Source organism: Coenobita brevimanus, chromosome 25, assembly GCF_032717465.1.
Source record: "Coenobita brevimanus isolate Jiangsu-jjx chromosome 25, ASM3271746v2, whole genome shotgun sequence".
Classification (NCBI taxonomy): Eukaryota; Metazoa; Arthropoda; class Malacostraca; order Decapoda; family Coenobitidae; genus Coenobita; species Coenobita brevimanus.
Genome location: NC_136978.1, coordinates 15,151,254 through 15,165,729, shown reverse-complemented (window position 1 = coordinate 15,165,729; position 14,476 = coordinate 15,151,254). Strand labels below are relative to the sequence as shown.

General features: G+C 41.2%; 1 protein-coding gene across 2 annotated transcripts in view; it reads left to right on the top strand.

Annotated features, from left to right (window-relative positions):
- Window positions 1-14,476, top strand: part of LOC145393869 (vesicle transport protein GOT1B) — a 103,581-nt gene that overhangs the window by 77,242 nt on the left and 11,863 nt on the right. The gene's annotated exons all lie outside the window — the stretch shown is intronic.

The following is a 14,476-nucleotide window of genomic DNA, read 5'->3' as shown; positions in this document are numbered from 1 at the left end:
CTGCACTGAGTGGCAAGTCAAATGGTTTCCTGTAATCCAGCAAACCATATACTGTACACTGGATGTAAATCATATAGCCAACAAAGAGATGCCTGCTAAGTCTAGTGAGTGGATGCAGCACATAAGGATGTAAATGGAAGGGGTAGTTGAGGTTTGTTATTCATATAATGCCACATGGGGGTGAGTAACTATCACTTTTGCCGTAAGGGTGTAGACTCAGTAGCCTAGCACCAGGCCCTTACACTCTGGGCAATAAAGAATTGGATGATGGATTACTGGATAAGATACATGAACACCACCTCAGCAGTACAGACTACATCCAGTGTCCAAAAGATTTAAGCCAAGTTAGTTTAGATAATTTTTCGGATACTGAAGTGGTTATTACATGAGTTATATAGGGATTATGTTAAGTGGCCATAGAGGTTTTCACTTGGTGAATTTAGTTAACCCCTACTAAGTGCAGAACAAACTCTTAGATCCAAAATAGTTGGATCCAAAGAATATATAGAAAATGGAATAATTTTTTAAAGTAGGTTCATAATGATTACTGTGAGGAAAATGACATAAAAGTAACCTACAGTACTGTGAACAGTAGATGCAGTTAAGTAACATGTATATTGATAATAGATCATTTGTTGTTATGCCTATTCATAAATATATCATGTCTTTAAATGTGCATGGATTGTGTAAGGACCTTTGATATCAACATCTCTCTATTGCCTTAAAAAATAATTTGGAAGGTGGAGGATTTGGAAATCAAATCATCAGATTTAGGAGGTTGTACTGAACATATAAAATCTCAGTATACTTATTGCACACCTGCAACATCACAATACATACCACGAGTCAGAATTTCATGCAGTAATATCCTAAACCTGTACAATACCCTGTACAAGCAACAGTCATTGTAGAATGTACAGTAACACAACTCTGAACACCTGCCTTTGCTGGCCTAGGTTTACATCTTGGGAACACCAGCTGATCTACTATTAGCAGAACAGTTACCGAAGATAGAGCTTATTGTGACTTTACCCATCCAGTCCTAACACGGTAATCTTCCGTTTATCCAGCGCTGCACTATCTGACATATGTCATTATCCAGCAAGGAAAAAAATCTGGTAGTATTAAAAGCAATATCCATTTTCTGTTGCATGATTTAACAGTGTGCATGGAGCATGGAAACTGAATTTTTCAAACAGTCTGGTGCTCCCAGCAACTCCCCCACACTACCTACAGTGGCAGCATAAACAAAGGCTGCTCCCCATTCCATCCCAGTCACAGAGAGTAAACTGTCCAGTATTGGTGCACATTAAGTTTGTCATGAAGTTTGTGGCCTTTGTCGCCATACCAGAGCATTTGCAGAGGCTTATGTTACTTGCTTTTTTGTTGTGTCCATGTTTGTAGCTTCTGTGGAAAATAATAAAAAATATTTACATAAAAACTGTATGTATGAAGTTGGTGCCAGCCTATCTGCTTTGTGTAATGTAACTTATAGAGCTAGTCACCTGCATTTGGCTCTGCTTATTTCCATCCACGCACCTTGTTAATAATTAAAATAACATTACCATAACGTATGAGGTGCCTGTTACTAGAGGGGCATAACTCCCAAATTGGCCATTTTCTTTTTTTTTCCCTGCAACACTTTCCTCCACCATCACCCTGCCTCATGGTACTGTTTGCCAAAGGAAGCTTGACCCTAAAGTGGGTGTATATAGGGTTGAAAGTTACCTATCTATAGATTGCAAAAAACCAGGACCAAGTTTGGAGTTCAGTCATTAACCCCTTAACTGCGGGGCGTCACTTTCGTGACGCTTGGGAGCAAGGGATAATACCGGGGGGTGTTGCTTTTGTGATTCTGTGTTATTTTGAATTCACCCGGGCTTCCAAGTGGGGGCTTGTATCATCTATCAGTACTGCCAATGTCCAGCACTAGTCAGCACTCCTAATCTCATCTGTACTCCCATCCATTGTTGACAATTTAGCCATTTCTCCCCGTTCTTGACTCCCCTCCCTACCCCCCCTCCATTACCCTATCCTCTCGCCTGCCCGGCCGTGCTATGCTAAGTAAATCTTCCCTGGAATTTTTCACTGATTTCATCCATTGAAATAAGCCCTATGCCCTATTCTTATACCAAATAATATATACAAGAAAGAAATAAGGTAAGTGAGAGTGCCATACACCTGGAATTGGCTAATTATCACCTGACAACACCTCACGTGCACTTGTTCGCTAATTTTCGCTGTTTTTTTCCCCTTGAAATATGCCGTATAATCTATTTTCGTAATAAATATACATATAAGGAGGGAAGGGAGAAGCCTAAGTGATATTTACATTCACCTGGAACTACCTAATTTATAATGTATTGTCTAGATTTCCTGCCAGTCATTTCAGTGCTATACATAGCTGTTTCAAGAGCTAACGTTGGTAGTACTGAATATCCCCTAAGTAGGCCTCCACCCGGCCCTCCCTTATCAGTTCACTCTCATCTTCCGAAGTGAAGGTACGTCTGTTTCCTCTTGCTGACTTCAGGGACTTTTTCACCCCTATGCAAAGGACCCTGTGACCTTTACCCCCTACTAAACCTCGTGTGGAAAGAGGTAAAGGGCTGATAATTGATAAAAGAGTGACTACGATCTTTCTATTGAGTAAAACAGTGCAAGTGGAATTGTAAATAATGTGTAAACAGCAAGTGAAAGTAATGAATGTAAATATACGTGAACAATGGAAAATAGTTTTATAAGTTACTTCAAGTGACAGTGCATAACATAGTGTAAGTAAAATAGAAATGTAAATAACGTAAATAAAATAGAGAAATTAAATAGAAATGTAAATGAGTAGTATTATAAGAATACGAGTATATACCCTGGGAGTAATGAAAGTGAAAGTTTCACTCTAGCATGTCTGAATACTATGAGTTATGAGAGTGAAGGTGAAAGTGACATTCACTCTCAATGCTAGTATACAGGACGAGAAAGTGAAAGCTACGTATTTTACTAAAAGAAATTGAATCCCTACAGTGACAATAAACTAATACTACTGAAGGAAACTTATGGATAAAGACTGTATATATATATAAGTGTTATATATTAATAGAAATATAAAGTGTGAGGGGTTTTATGAATCATAAATGACAGAGTACCAAGAGCGAACTAGCGCAAGTGTGATGGTCAGACGCGCTCATAATTTTCATTGCTTTCACAGTGTTTTTTTTTTTGGAGTATGGATCCCAAACTACTTGAAAATCATAGAGTAGTGTTTATAGTGTTAATATCTGGCTGTGGTAATCATATTACGGGTTGTCGGGAAGTGTAAAGTGGAGACTTCGTTACCCAACTTCAGAGGTCTCCACAAGTCCTACGGTAACGACGAAGGCTCAACAAACATTCCAGGAGAAAGCTGAAGGTATGTGCCATAAGCATATTTAATTTTAATATTCTAGGACTAATAACTGATTTTTAGCAAATATTTTTTGAGAGTCTGTCGGAGCCCGAATAACCCCGCGGCACACACAAAACATCGGTAAACATGCCCGCGGTGTAGGGGTTAAAGGGGCATATGTCATGGGAGGTGGGAGCTGGCAGCCATTCAGTGAGCGAGAGTCTTACAGTCACCATTATTGTCATCCTCCTGCTTGGCTAATCATGCACATATCACTGTACCAGGTAGCACTGGTTTCTGTTAAAAGCCCATGCTGTGAACATTCTGCCCTGTGTCATCAGCTTTATCATGTTATTATGTTATTTGGGCAAGAAATACACATTGAAATGAGTTCTTCCAATAGTGAAGATTGGGAGCTGGGTTAGGTGCACGTCCGGAAGTGTAGCAGGCAGTCTGATAATTGGAAACAAAAGACTGCTAAGCAGATTAGAGGCAGAGGAGTCTGACTCGGTCAGTGACTTCCTCGAGTATTAACCCCATCTCCCACTTCCTCAGTCAATCCACCCAAAGATTACTGACCCTGAAAGAGTGGTAAATGTCCATATTTTAATATTTTCACTCATTTCCTAATTAGTATGTTCATAGAGGTCACCTTTTTGAGGTATAGACTTAAAACATTGGTAAATTTCAGTCATTGTTTTATATCTGTCTCTAGCCCGACGCCCTAATCCCGCAAAGAGTGGCTGCAGACAAAACGCCTCCAAGTCGCTCTGTCACCCATCATTTGACTACCCTCCCCCCAACTCACCCTCCCCTCCCTCATATACCTCTCAACTCCATCCCTCCACCTCATCCTCGATCTACCCCTCCCTCTCCCTCCCTCCACCTCACCTACATACACCCTCTTAGTCAGTCTTTCATTTTCCATTCTCTCCACATGTCCAAACCACCTCAGTGTATTTCTCCTAATCTCAACCACATCCACATAACTGATTTTATAACTAATGTAAATTTTGCCTCATGTGAGGGTTGCAGCTTGACCCATGCAGACCTTCATAATGCCTCATACCAGGTCTGCAACTGAGCAAGAGGTGAAAATTTAATGAGAGAGAGAGAGATCAAACTAATAAAAAATTTTACTGTTTTTTGCAGGGCTTTGGAGTCAGTCCCCAAAACACCTGACTCCGACTCCGATTCCAACTCCTTGATTTTGTGTGTCTCACTTTGACTCCAACTCTGACTCCGACCCCTCAGACTTTCTTTATAATAATTTTGCCATGATGACTTACACAAATTACAATCACTGTGGGGTGGTACTTAGGTGAGGCTGGGTATATGGGTGGGTTGCACTGATTTGCACATGCTCAAAACTCCCACCTCACAATTCACAGGCACTGGCTGATGCTCTCATGTCATATTATACTATTACCATTTCGTTCCTAGCAATTTTGCATTAAAAAACTCACCTCTAGATTCTAGAATCAAGAAAGTATCTGGACATGTTCACTCAGTGGGAAATTTGCTGATCGTGGTGTCTTTTTACACTCTGTTCTTGTCGTTCTGTCAACAGATGGCAGCACCTGTGTTTGTGTTCAACATAAATGAAGAACAAAAGAACAGCAAACAAGTCCAAAATAAAGATTGGAAAATAAGAGAAAAGAAAAAAAGAACTGCAGCAGCAACAAGAAATAAAACTAAAGGAGCTGCCATTCAAAAGGCAATAGCTTCACATTGCATCTACATGTTTAAAAATTTCTTGCTGGTGGTTGGAGTTGGAATTGGTGTCAGGACTATTTTAGCAACTTCGACTCTGACTCCAGCATCACCATAATTGCTTCCGACTCCAACTCCATGACTCCAACTCCACAGCCCTGGTTTTCTGTACTCTTACAGATGATGTTATGGAACACACTTTTGTTCCTGACAGGATTATTTTTATGAGGACAGTGTACATAGGGGTGTAGAATAAGTGGGAAAAAAAAAAGTAAAAAACAAGAACAAATTAAACTTTACGTCATCAAAAAGTGCACGACCAAATCATTCTTGTGGTTACATACACAATACATACAGTGGAATCTCCCAAATTGCGTGATCCTAAACAGCAGATTCATAATATACAGCAACAGTTTGCAGTATCAGTAACTCGCGGAAATTATATGAAATTTGCAACTGCAGCCTCAGAAGTGAAGCTTTTCTGATGCCTCGTGTAATACACACCACCATTACTTCAGGCTGTCATGTCTAGCCAGGCATTAACCAGTTGATCATGGCAATTACTAAACCAGTCATATTCAAACAGCACTTACTATAAGCCAATTACAGCACTTCCCCCCCACTCCAAGCATGAAGGACGCGCGTGCTTGAGTTCTGGCACCTGCCCGGCATAGTGCATTGTCTCCTCTCTGTTGACAGCGTGTGGTTCCAGTGTGGTTTATGAGAGGATTCCCCCCCCCCCCATGTAAAAATGCCTGCTCGTTGTTACCATGGCTGATCATGGCCCCTCTAAGCCTACAACTTCTTTGAGGAAGGGACAGAAGAAAAAGAAGCCAACATTAACTTACACCCAAAAGTTAGATGTAAAGTAATCCCCCTTTTATTCAGATGTCCATTATCTGTACGATCCATAACCCGGACGCTGTGTGTTCTGGCTTTATTAATCCATTATACATACATTTATCCATTTTATGTGGATAAAATGCTTGCGTTCGGGTGGAATTATGGCTGTGGGAACTTTTTTGCCTACCCGGGCTGGAATAGTCCTGTGGCACTGCGTTGTCTGGACCGGTAGTTCACCCAGCATCTGCTAGAGACCCCCTCCGCTATTCCCAGTTCCCGTGCATCGACCGTGTAGTGAGCAGCTCCTCTCGTATAGTTGTCATGGCGGTGCACATGGCGGCTTTTGTGGTTCTTCCCTGCCTGCTTCAGGCCTTGCTATTCCATGCATGCCTCTTTCTACGGTGTGTGATGATGGCCTCTCCACCACAGAAAAGGAAGAGGGTTGTGATGACTCAGGAGAAGAAGCGAGAGATCTTGGATAAGGTTGATGCAGAATGGTCGATGTCCCGCATCTTAACCTCTCCTTTCCGGGCTAGTTATAGCACCGTTGTTCTCTCACTACAGGACTTTTTCTGAAAATACTGTAGCTTGTTTTCAAACCTTAATACTGTACAGTATCTTGGAAAATGTAGCAGTTAGGGAAACTAATTAAAGACCATATTACTCACCAACTCTTCTTCCTGTGAATGAAATTATCCCCATGTCTGTAGGTCGTTGCGTCAGTGAGTAGTGACGTGAGGTAGAGGACTAATTTTTGCCATGAGAACAGGATGTATTCATGTGTCTGCCCACGGCCCCGACTATGGCTTTGCTCTCAACATGATAACTTCTCCATTACTAGATAAACTAGACACAGGTGTCCAGTGCACACCGTATGGCATTATCACTGAGTCCATTCCTAGTATCCTTGGAAAGAGGCTTGGCAGGGGTGGATGAGGCAAAAGTCCACATGAGGCGGGAACAGAATCAGACAAGAAGGATTAAGAAAAGATCGTTTTATACCTGGCAGAGTCACAGAGACAACTAAAGTATGGTTGGCTCGGCTGGTGGGAGTCCCTCTCTAGCTTTTGGTAATAAAGTAGTGGCTACTTCAAACTGGTGCAAAAACAAGTGTGGTTCTGACTGACACCCGGCTCTGCCTGGCCACCAATTTCTTGATGGTTTTGACCAACACCTGACAGTTAGGGGTTAAAGGAGTACAACCTGACCTGCTCAGCCCTACATGACATCAAGAAATCCCATGGCAAACTGACCCAGTACACGGCAGACTTTGGCGAGAGAAACAGACACAGTGCCGAACAGAAGGCTATCGGCTTCCTTAGGCATGCCAATGTCGATCGTTTGATGAGTCTGCTTGACCATGGTAAAGTCTTGGCTGTGGTTTATAGGTGTGCTTGACCAGATTGAGTAGTGTAAGTGTTGTAAGATGCACTGTAGTGGCCTTTTACAGTGGCTTTCAAAGTTAGGTTATGTACAAAGGGGGGCCAGGGGAGAAGTCCATTATCCGGACAGAGCCATTTTCCTGACAAGCCTCTGGCTCTATTACGTCGGATAAATGGAGGAGTACTGTAATAAGGAGAGTTGGCGGCGGGTGAGAAGAAAGCCAAAGTTGCCCGCCATTACGGACTCAACGAGGACAATTTCTCCAACTGGCTTCGTTGTTTACCAACCACAGCTCCAGCTAAATGCTTCAGTGTATCATGCATTCTGTATTTAGAGGTAAGTTCATGAAAATGCCCAGTAGCTGTGGTAATCCAGGAATAATAACAAGTAACTGTGCAAGATTCATTTCAGTAGAAAATATGGAAAGGCTGTGCCTGTTTGGTAAAGAATTTATGCCAGAGTAATTCTTTACCAAACAGGTGCGGCGATTCCACATGTATAATAATCAGCTCATGATCTCAAGTTAAATAATTTTGGTACATATGCAACACAGATAGTTAACTGTTGAATTGTGACTGCAAGAAGTGAGTGGAAAAAAACAAAAAATACCTGCACTATATTTTAGGGTATTCAAGGAAGCGGGCAGGCTGCCATCGGCAGTGTTTACTGACAATATCTCCAACTGACTGCATTGTTTACCAACCATAGCTCCGACTGGATGCGTCAGTGTATCACGCATTCTAAATCCTCATTTATAGCTTTCTGAGGTAAGTTTATAAAAATGCCCAGTAGCTGTGGTAATCCAGGAATAATAAGGAACTTCAGAAAGACTCGTTTCAATAAAAAATATGGAAAGGCCACGCCTGTTTGGTAAAGAATTAAGCTCAATGAATCGACGACTTACTACGACACAGAGGCAACTGAGGGCAATGACGACACTGCATCCATTTAATGAGGAGGAAGCAGCACACTCACCCCATGCTGAGAGGCCATAGTCCGCCTCAGTCCGTGGAACCCATCCTTCCTCCCTCGTCTGTTCAAGGAATGTCGTCAGAGTCGGGTAAGAATTTTGCAATATTGTTCATTCTCATTAACCCCTAATGCGCGGCCATGAACAGTCGACCCCTCCCCGGGTGGCAGTGTTGTATCGCGGTCTGAGTACCTGTAGGAAAATATTAGCCAAAAATCAGAGATTAACCCTAGAACATTATACTTGGTACGGCAGATAGTACTTACATTCAGCTTTCTCCAGAGACAGGTGTTGAGCCTTCGTGGACTACCCAAGGACTTGTGGAGACTTGCAAAGTTGGGTAACCAAATCTTCACTTTCACACCTCCAGCAACCCAGTTTCCCCTCTACCACAGCCTCATTCTGTCACAGTAAACTTTATACTACAACGTACAGGTGGTTTGGAATCCGTATTTGTACAATAAGCACTGAAAATAAGGCTAAAATCAACGGAGCGTACGGCCGACATGCAGCGCGGTGGCGGTCTTCCCGTCACTCAACAAACATTTCCATTTTCACAGCTAAAAACATGTATACTACATTATTTTCAATCATATTACTTCCCAAAAGATCACCGCGGCGGGCTTTTTATTCTGCCTTACGCCCGTCACTTTATTCTCGTTCCTGTCGGCCGCTCGCACTGACTCGGAAGAGCTAGAACTTGCCATAATGTCACTTTGAAAGCCTGCGGTAAACTGATGCTAAACAGGGGCAAACCGTGCAAAAAAAAGCTAGTGTTACAACTGGGGAAACAAGCGTTTCCTATTAGCATAAACTGCTTGAGAGAGGAGAGCGCAGATTTACAGTTCTGAGCAGTCAGAGCGCTGTCATGTATCACAGCCAGGCTGGCCGGGCCGTTGGGGGGGGGGGGACGCGATACTTGGCAACAACGGAGGTCAGTAGTACAAAGGTAAAGTATGCTAATTATAGCTGAAGGATGGTGGTACTGATAGACAATACCAGCTGGAACATCCTTGCCTGCATTTATTCAAAATTAACTCGAATCGCAAACGCGACGCTCCGCCGTTATGTCCTTTTTGGCGAGCGTCGCAAACGCGACGATCCGCGTTTAAGGGGTTAAATATGCTTTACTAATTTCTTTTCAAGGTTGTTAGTGTTCTCTTGTGATCAGTTTGATGTAGGTTTGAGGGTAAAGGGACAACTTTTCCAAAATTGCAGACTCATAGGTAATTTTCCCCATAAGATTAGTTATTTCTAACTCACGGAATTCACAAATTGCGGCGTGTGCCCAGTCTCATAACGCTGCAATTTAGGAGATTCCACTATACAGAGTACTTACGTGTAAGTGCCAAAACCATGAAGAAATTTTTTTTTTGCACACTTTAACCTTAACCTTTGTCATGCTGCAGACCTCAATATGAGGCATAATAAATGTCTGCATGGGCCATGCCATATACAGTACTGTACAATTTACATTGCTTATAAAACAGTGACTAAGGAGAGGTAAACTATCTTACAAAGAATCAGCCCGGCAGAGGTTAAATTACTCAAAACTGTTTTAGCAGTTATGCTCCTCTGGTAGCGGGCACCTTATAGGAGTGATTGTGTAAGAATTACACAAAGAATATATAAAGGTGGCTATTGGAAAATCATTATAGAGACAGGTTTTGCATATTGACAGGGGGACCTATACAGGGTTTTATAGGGGTTATACTCCCTGTAGAGGGGTTGGGGGAAGTACAGCATTATCTGAAACAATGCATTATCAGACTGGGCCTTGTCAGAATTATGACGGATAAATAAGGGATTGATCTATACAGTAAAAGCCTGATATAATGAACGCGGGATAAAACGGAAGCTTGAGAAAACGTAATGATTTTTTCCTATAAGGTACTCGTAATATTCTGGAAGTTTACCGTTCTGTCGCAGGGCGTCAGGTTTCCATAACGGAAACAAGCCAGTTTGTCCGTGGCTGTGGAATAATCGTGATGCACCGGATCATTTCCGGTTGATCACGAGGTGCGGGGCTTTGTCACAGCTCGTGGCAACAAATCACTTTGTCCCAGGCCGGGTGAGGCCGCTCACCTCGCCGCAGTCTACCAGCAACCCCCACACAGTTCAGATCTTCTCTCCAAGTGTGTGTGATTACCTTGGCATTACAAACTTTTTTGTGCCTTTTCTGTAGAAAATAAGCAAACGAATCGTTCGCCATGCCTGAAAGTGCAGGAAAAAAAGAAAAGGGTGAGGCTTTCTCTGGGCCAGAAATTAGAAATAATCTCGACATATATCTGGAGGTCTGTGTCAGGCATAATTCTACAAACAGGTCATATCTCCACCAATTGGAGGTGAGTTTTTTATTGTTTTATTTTTTATTATAACTTTATTATTATTATTATTATTATTATTATTGTGGGTTCTGACTGCTCTGTGTGTATCATTATGACTAGCATAGGCAGCATGTGTGTGTGTAACAAAAGAAGCTATTTGGTAGTAACTGTGTATAGGCTTCAGGTCATGAGTTAGGGAAGAAATATGGGAAAAATTGCAAATTTCCGGAAAATTTCATTCCATCTATGGTTTTGGAATGGAAGCTTGAAAAAGCGGAATATTTGATAAAATGGAATTTGAAAGCAGTGATAAGAAACAGGGAAGTAAGCATGGAAGTGAAAAAGTTACTACATGACAGTATTGTGATACCAACTCAAACGTATGGAAGTGAAGCTTGGACGTTGTTGGAAAGACACAAGTCAAGAGTGAGGGCAGTGGAAATGAGTTATTTAAGAGGAGCCTGTGGAGTCATATGGAGAGACAGGCTGACGAATGAGGATATAAAGGAGTGTTGTGGTGTGGATGTGGATGTGATAGGAAGCATTATGAGGAACACACTGAGGTGGTTTGGCCATGTGGAGAGGATGGATGGTGAGAGACTGACGAAGAGAGTGTATGTGAGTGAGGTGGATGGGGGAAGAGGGAGGGGGATGCCGAGGATTAGATGGAGGGTTGGGGTGGAGAGGTATATGAGAGAGGGGGGTGTGAGTTGGGAGCAGGGCAGTGAAATGGCGAGGGACAGAGCGACGTGGAGGCAATTTGTTTGTGGCCACCCCAAACGGGATTGAGGCGTCTGGCAATAGATAGATAGATAGATAGAACAGGGATTGGCTGAATTATTCCATTATATGAAGCTTTTACTGTATTCAGAAAGTACATAAAGAAGCACAGTACCAACAACAGATATCATATAATGTTCAGGAACACAATTGTCATACCTGAATGCTGAAGGAAAATATGACCATGATTGTGTGGCCAAAACAATAACATTGGTGTAGTGTTACCAACTTAGCGTTTAGTGGCAAATGATTCAGTGTATTGGCAATTTCCCACCCCTACTAGCAAGTAATCTAGCTGTTTTATGGAGATTTTTACAAAATTGCAAGAAATCTGGCAGTATTATGGAAATTTTTACAAAGTTTTTAAAATATTTTGGGTACTTTGTACATTTTCTAGTATTTTTTGTGAGATTTTGTATTTGGCTACATTCTAATGGTTTTAAGAGCATGTTTAGTGGTATTTGTGGTTTGGGATTGGCAGCCCTACTCTGCTGAATGGTTCAGTTGCTGCTGAAAGGATCAGTTTTGTACAGAATTTTGTATTGGGACTGTAGATAAATGAGAATCCTGATGCAGATATTGAGGGATGTTAAATTAGAATGGCTATTCAGATGAGTGAAAATTCAGATATTGGTCACTTAGGTACCAGAGGTTGGCTGTACTTCAGTGGAGCTACTTACCAACAGTAATGCAACAAGAGTTGTGTCATACTTTGGGGACTTTTATCATAATGTTTTATTGTTTGTATGTCATTATCATCATCTAATTCTGTGTTGCCCCATGAGGACTGTAGGAGCCCGGGGGTAGGGAAGTTGGTCCTGACATTTAAGATGAGAGTGACCAGCCTTACCAGCCTTACTTATCCCTGAGTGGCATTACGTGAGGAATAAACCCCAACCATCCCTCGGATGTAAACCTGCACAGGCTCAGTCTAATTGGAACGCCTTAATTACTTACTTAACCACCAGGTGCCATTATTTGGTTATATGGTTACCACCTAGCAGTAAATGGTTTCCTGGTGTTCGGGAAACCATTTGGCTTGTCACTCAGTGTAGAGTCACCCATAGACAGAAGGAAGAGGAAAGAATGAGAGAGAGAGACAGAAGAGGACGGAAGGAAAAAAGGAAGAGAGGATAGGGCAGTCACCCAAGAGCAGCACTACATTGAGTGGATGGTGAGTGCCCCCACCTACCATTCATTCATTCATTTATTTTCTTGTTATTTGTTCATTTATCTTCAAGTGTATTACAGATGGTCATACATTGTACTGTACATTCATTGCATGAAGTGGGAAGAAAACTTCACAGTGACTAAATTGAGTAGTATCAATCAGGACAGTTATATGGCATTACGGTGATGAAGATGTTTTTATAGCTTGTTGTAGTGGATTCAGCAAACTTTGGTGGTTTGGAATGTTGCATTTAAAATAATTATGTATTGCAGAGAAAAATGATCCAATTTGGCATTTCTACTAGAAGTTTCTTTGTGAGCCATACTGATTTAGTTTTATCTGAATTACACATACACAAAAGAGTTATCAGATCATTAATGAAATGCATTTTTTAACAGTGTAGTGTAGGTTTTGACACTTCATTAATTGATGCAATTTTTTTTTTTTTTTTTTAGAATACCACCATTCATTATGATTGGTTATTTAGCTAAGTTGAAAAAAAGCAAAAACAACTGGGATGAAGAGAAGACAAAAGGAGGCAAATGAAACAGCATAGTGGGATGAAGAGGTGAGACAAGCTGTGGCACAAAAGAAGAAAACATATAGTGAGTGCATGGGAAGCAGAGGCATGGAGGAAGTTGAGAGACAGAATAGAGAGTTATATGTAGAGAAGAGGAGAGAGGTGAAAAGAATAGTAAGAGAGAGTAAGAAGAGTGGATGAGGAGTTTAGAAGGAATTTGAATGTAAAGTGGAGGGAATATAACAAAATGTTTTGGAAGGAGGTCATGAGAGTAAGACAGGGTGATGAAGAAGGTGGTAGGGGAGTGAAAGATAAAAACGGCAGATTGCTAATGGAGAAGGGAAAAAATGTGAGCACATGGAGAGAACATTTTAACCTCTTAACCGCGGGGTTGTTTTTGCCTGACTTGCATGTCTCCCGAGCATATTCGCGCTCTGACAGACTCTCTAAAAATATTTCCCAAAAATCAGTTATTGTTCCTAGAATATTTTAATCACATATGCATATGGCACATACCTTCAGCTTTCTCCTGGGATGTTTTTTGAGCCTTCGTCGAGTACCGTAGGACTTGTGGAGACCTCTGAAGTTGGGTAACGAAGTCTCCACTTTACACTTCCCGACAACCCGTAATATGATTACCACAGCCTGATATTATCACTAGAAACACTATTCTATGATTCTCAAATAGTTTGGAATCCATACTCCAAAAAAAAAACATTGTGAAAGCAATGAAAATCACAAGCGCGTATGACTTTCCCACTTGACATCGTTCGCCACTGGTGTTCTGTCATTTATTATTCATAAAAACACTCGCAGTTTATATTTCTGTTACTATATAACACATATATATATCTACAGTCTTTATCCATAAGTTTCGTTCAGTAATAGTAGTTTATTGTCACTGTAGGCATTCAATTTCTCTTTCAGTAAAATACGTAGCATTCACTTTCTCGTCCTGTATACTAGCGTTGAGAGTGATCTGTCACTTTCATTTTCACTCTCATAACTCATAGTATTCATACATGCTAGAGTGAAACTTTCACTTTCATTACTCCTAGTTTATATACTCGTATTCTTATATTACTGCTCATTTACATTTCTATTTATATTCTCTATTTTATTTACATTACTTACATTTCAATTTTAGTTACACTGTGTTATGCAGTCACTTGCAGTAACTTATAAAACTATTTTCCAGTGTTCACTTATATTTACATTCATTGCTTTCACTTGCTGTTTACACATTATTTACATTTCCACTTGCACTGTTTTACTCACCAGATAGATCGTAGTCACTGTCTATCATTTTCATTGACAAATTAGCCAGTTCACGTTCCACAGTCACTTACCCCTTTACCTCTTTCCGCACGAGGTTTAGTAGGGGGTAGAG